At 36.5% G+C, this 5,694-nt stretch overlaps 1 non-coding gene across 1 annotated transcript; it reads left to right on the top strand.

Moving 5' to 3' along the window:
• The first annotated feature begins 3,538 nt into the window (after positions 1-3,538).
• LOC112132550 (U6 spliceosomal RNA) lies at positions 3,539-3,644 on the top strand. The gene has a single exon (XR_002914298.2). It is a non-coding gene; the product is annotated as a U6 spliceosomal RNA (small nuclear RNA).
• The last annotated feature ends 2,050 nt before the right edge of the window (positions 3,645-5,694 follow it).

The following is a 5,694-nucleotide window of genomic DNA, read 5'->3' as shown; positions in this document are numbered from 1 at the left end:
TTGGTTTAAAGACTGTATTAGCACTGCATTCCTAATTAACTGCTGACACAAATACTAAGGGGGCAAGAGTGTTGCCCACAGCTTGCCTGCAGTTACCAGGTATAATTATGCACAGAGTAGAGATTCAAATCAAGAATAAATCAGTTTCTGGAAACATGCTGTAAGCACTCAGTGTATTGCCCTGCCATTTCCCCCATTAGCGTTTTTGAGGCATGCACCCAGTAGAAGAAATAGCAGGTAGCTACTGTTTAGCTGAATTTAACCTCTGAATATAAGCATTTCTCCATGTTGTTGGCCAAACATAGAATTTTCTTTTTGCTTTTCACGTGTAATGGGAATACAATGATTTCTTCTCATTGCCAAGTCTTAGCTGAAGGAAACCTCAGATAATTTTGAAAACTCTCTTATTTTACCAGTTAACAGACATGGCCTAAAACAGTGATATAACTGTTTAAAGTCATCCAATTGGTTAGGGAGGGCTAACCAGAGAAGCTCGGTTTTCTTACCACACTACACTTTTCATTTGGGAAATGGGGAGTGTTCATGGTTTGATGAATCAAGTGCAGTATAGGGAGCAGAGTGTTATGGTCTATAGATATTAGTGGGATTCAATTTTCCTGTTTGTTGAATGAGAATTATGCTTGTTATGTTCTTAGAATGTTTGGGTCATGAGCAAGTTCTTTTCAAAATAAATAATTTTATTTTGGAGAAATAAAGCAATTTGGGGAAAATTGCCACTGGCCAGTCCTTTTAAATCAATTCATAGGATCAGTAGACTCTAGTACTGAGGTGGGATACGCTAAGGATAGAGCGAGAGATAGAGCTCAGTGACTTTTTCAACAACTAGAGTTATTTGCTTAATTATACATTTTATTTTTTTGAAAAAGACCTTCGAGGTACAATATGAGCAGGGAGTAGGGTGAGGACTTCTCTCAGCACCCATCACCAAGTACTCTCAGGGTACTAGCAGGCCCCCATGAAATAGGTGCTGCCCAGAAGCCCATGCCTAAAATTTGCTTGGGATTCATCTCTTCCCTTTCTTTTTTATGATGCTGAACCAGAGGGTAAAAAGATAAAGAATTGCACAGCCTGGCACGTGAATGCTTCCCCACTGCGTGCTGCTGTTGTGGGGAGGAAGTAGCAGCCGCCAACCGCTGTTTTATTAATAATGAGGCATTCACATAAATTCCATGCAAAATTGATTTTTGACTGTTATATAAGAATCAAATACCAGGCTTTAAAAAGTAATTGAGAAATCTATTTGTAATTTACTTTGCCTATAAGAACCCGCTGTCCTGCCATAAACAATTTTACAGTATTTTCCCCCCTGTTAAACAGTCATTTTTTACACATCTGTTTGGCCCCTTTTGCATGACATGCAGTCAGGAGGTGTAATGAATACAGGTTTGAAACAACATGTGGCCACCATTTCTTTCAGTTTCATCTTCAAGGGGATCTCTTGCAAGTTGTGATATCATTTTCATCACAGTACAAGTGAAGTATGTTAATGGCTAATTATCTGACACTGGGTGTTGAATGATGAGTCATAAATATGCTTTCTGGTGGTAGGAAAGCATGATGAAAAAGCTAAGTAATGAAAAAAGAAAAAAAACCCAAACCAACGAACCCAAACAGTCTGTTTCTCACTTGTCTTTAAATGCCTTAAGGGCTATGGTCAAATGGAAAGGTCTCCCGTTACAAAGTGTTTCTCTGGGAACCTATTTAATATTCAGCAGTCCTGTACATATTCAACTCTACCAAAAGTATTTAAAGTGTAATTGATTTATTTCTAATTTTTCTTAAGACGGAAATTAGATGGACAAGAAAAGTTTTAAAAGACATAGGTAATGTTACATATTTTGGCTTTACTTCTATTTTCTAAGGATTATTTCTCAGAAGAGAACATGCTTCTGTTCTTATTCTAGGACTTTTTTTTCCAAAAGAAATCCCTTAAAAAGAAAAACAAATCCCTAGTATGTTTAAAAAAATCCATTCCCCATAATTTTGAGATACATTTCACATAAGGTAAAATTCTAAGTGAATAGTTTAATAGATTTTGCTAATTGTATACAGCTGCATAACCACTGCCATGGTCAAATTAGAACATTTCCATCACCCTAGAAGTTCCTTTGTACCCCTACAGTCAATATATTCCCCCAACTCTTGGCCCCAGCCAACCAACTACTGATCTGCTTTTTGTTGCTATGGTTTTGCCTTTCCTAGAATTTCATATAGACAGGATCATGGTATGTAGCCCTTTGTGTTTACCTTTTTTCACTTAGTATAATATTTTTGAGATTCACCTATGTTGTCGAGTGTACTAATATTTTGTTTCTTTTAGAGTAATACTCCATTGGATATACCACAATTTATTTATCCATTCACTAGTTAATAGATACTTGGGTTGCTTTCAGTTTTGACGATTATGAATAATGCTCCTATAAACATTGATGTAAAAGTTTTGCGTGGACACGTTTTTATCTCTCTTGGGTAAATATCTAGCATAAAGATTGCTGGGTCACATGGCTTGTATATGTTTAACTATATAAGAAATAGTACCATTTTATACTTTCACACAGTCAATGTATGAGAGTTCAAGTTGCCCTACCTCTTCACCCATCCTTGATATTCTCAAGTGCGTAGTAAGTAGCTCATTATGGTTTTAATTGACATTTCCCTCATAATTTGTGATGTAGATCATCTTTTCATGTGCTTATTGGAATTTGTATAACTTCTTTTGTAAAGAGTCTCTTCAAATCTTTTCCCCATTTTATTGGGCTGTTGCCTTCTTAAGTTGTAAGTATCTTTTATGTATTCTGGATACAAGCCTTTTTGTCAGATATGTTTTGCATATCTATTATTTCAGTCTGGCTTGCCTTTTTTAACAGTTTTTTTCTGAAGAGCAAAAGCTTTTACTTTTGAAAAAGTTTGTAAATATTTTTCCTTATGAGTTGTACTTTTGGTGTCCTGTTTAAAAATGCCTTTCCTAACTGTGGCTACGAATATTTTCTCTTATATTTTCTACCAGAAATGTAATAGTGTTAGCTCTTACTGTTTAGGACTATGATGTATTTTGTGTTAGCTTTTAAAATATGTTGTAAGGTTGTTTTCTTCCCCTCTAGATATTTAGTTGTTGCAGCACTATTTTGCTGATTTTCCAATTTAGTTATGTTCACATCTTTGTCAAAAATCAACCATATAACTTTGGATTTATTTCTGGACTCTCTATTCTGTTCCATGAATCTATAGGTCTATCCTTGCCTCAGTGCTACACTGTCTTGATGATCGTAGCTTTCTTGTAAGTCTTAGAATCGAGTGGAATAATAAATCCTTTAACCTTATTATTCTTTTTCTAATTGTTTTGGCTATTCTAGGTCCTTTCCATTTCCATATACATTTTAGCATCTGCTTTTCAATTTCTTCAAAGAAACCTGCTAGGATTTTGATTGAGATTGCATTTAATTTACAAATCAATTTAGGAAGAATTTATTTAGAAAATTAAATATATTTTAAATGACTACTAAAATTATAAACACATGTGCTTGCTTCAGCAGCACATATACTAAAATTGGAATAATACAGAGAAGATTAGCATGTCCCCTGTGCAAGAATGACATGGAATTCGTGAAGCATTCCGTATTTTTAAAAACTCAGTATTACCGATTGTTAGATAAATGCAGATCAAAGCCACAGTGAAATACCATCTCATGCCAGTCAGAATGGCTGTAATTAAAAAGTCAAAGAATAACAGATGCTGGTGAGGTTGCAGAGAAAAGGGAACACTTACATACTATTGGTGGGAGTATAAATTAGTTCAACCATTGTGGAAAAAGCAATGTGGCAATTTGTGAAAGAGCTGAAAGGAGAACTACCATTTGACCTAGCAATCCCATTACTGAGTTTGTACCCAGAGGAATGTAAATCATTCTACCATAAAAACACATGCATATGAATGTTCATTGCAGCACTATTCAGAATAGCAAAGACATGGAATAAAACTAAATGCCCATCAGTGAGATTGGATGAAGAATGTGGCACATATATACCATAGAATACTATGCAGCCATAAAAAAGAATGAGATCATGTCTTTTGTGGGAACATGGATGGAACTGGAGGCCGTTATCCTTAGCAAACCAACGCAGGAACAGAAAACGAAATACTGCATTTTCTCACTTATAAGTGGAAGCTAAGTGATTGAGAACTCATGGGCACAAAGAGGGGAACAAGAGACACTGAGGCCTACTTGAGGGTGGAGGCTGGGAGGAGGTGAGGAGCAGAAAAAAAAAAAACTGTGTATTAGGCTTAATACCTGGGTGATAAAATAATCTGTACAACAAACTTCCATGACATGAGTTTACCTATGGAAAAAACCTGCACATGTACCCCAAACTTAAAAGTCAAAAAATACAACATGCACGCTAAAATGTGACACATACCAATTTTTAACACACTGTGGATGATTAACATGTCAACTTGTGCAAGCAGGTAAACTAGGTTTTTAGTGCAAATAGAATAAAGCTTTTTTTGTCATCTGTTTCATCAAGGTGTGGCTTGACATCACAAACTGCTGTTAGAAAACTATTACTGTTTGCATCTGTTAATATATGTGAATTATGATAGTCTCAATTCTATGCAATCTAAACAAAATACAGCAATCAGTTGGAAGCAGGAGTTAATATGTCTGTTGCAACTATGTTTATCAAGACTGCTTCATGGCCCGGCGTGGTGGCTCACGCCTGTAATCCCAGCACTTTGGGAGGCCGAGGCAGGTGGATCACGAGGTCAGGAGATCGAGGCCATCCTGGCTAACACGGTGAAACCCCGCCTCTATTAAAAATACAAAAAATTAGCTGGGCGTGGTGGCAGGCGCCTGTAGTCCCAGCTACTTGGGAGGCTGAGGCAGGAGAATGGTGTGAACCCCAGAGGCGGAGCTTGCAGTGAGCCAAGATCACACCACTGTACTCCAGCCTGAGTACAGAGCGAGACTCTGTCTCAAAAAAAAAAAAAAAAAAAAAAAAGACTGCTTCATTATTCATTGACTTTATAGTAAGCATATGTAGAAATTAGAATGCTCACAAATTTATACTAATAAAAACTTCAAGATGTTTTATGTATTTCAACTGCATATGTATTATTGCAATCTGGCTTGCCTTTCTAGATAGGATTTTTTTCTGAAGAGCACAAGCTTTTAATTTTGAAAAAGTTTATTTTTATATATATATATATTTTAGAGTTTCAAGGTTTTACGTGAAATTCTAACAAGTTAGAGGTATTGCAATTTAGCAGAAAGAAAATAGGTTTGGAACAACAGAGACCTGAGTTTAAATGACAGCTCTACCCACAAGTAGCTTGGGCAAATTATCTGTTTCTGGGCCCAGTTTGCCTATCTGTAAAACGGGGAGAATAATGCCTGCTTCACAGCGGGGATGCAATGAAGTATTACATGCAAACACTTGGTATGTGCATAGCTGATGTACGTGAAGGAATGGTGTTAGAGAAGTGGGTTTGGAGTCTGGCAAAAATTTTGAAGGACCTAATGAATGTTGAAATAGATTGAAATGTGAGGAAGGAAGTTTGCTTATTTTACATATGGCTTACCTGTGGTGGTGTGCCTTCTCTGTCCACAGGTCCTTAATAGCAACTTAACATACATTTGTAGAAGCTCAGGGTGAAGACCACTATGTCACCAAGCA

Source organism: Pongo abelii, chromosome 11 (assembly GCF_028885655.2).
Source record: "Pongo abelii isolate AG06213 chromosome 11, NHGRI_mPonAbe1-v2.0_pri, whole genome shotgun sequence".
NCBI lineage: Eukaryota > Metazoa > Chordata > Mammalia > Primates > Hominidae > Pongo > Pongo abelii.
The sequence above is the reverse complement of the archived record's forward strand: the minus strand, read 5'-3'. Positions and strand labels throughout refer to the sequence as shown.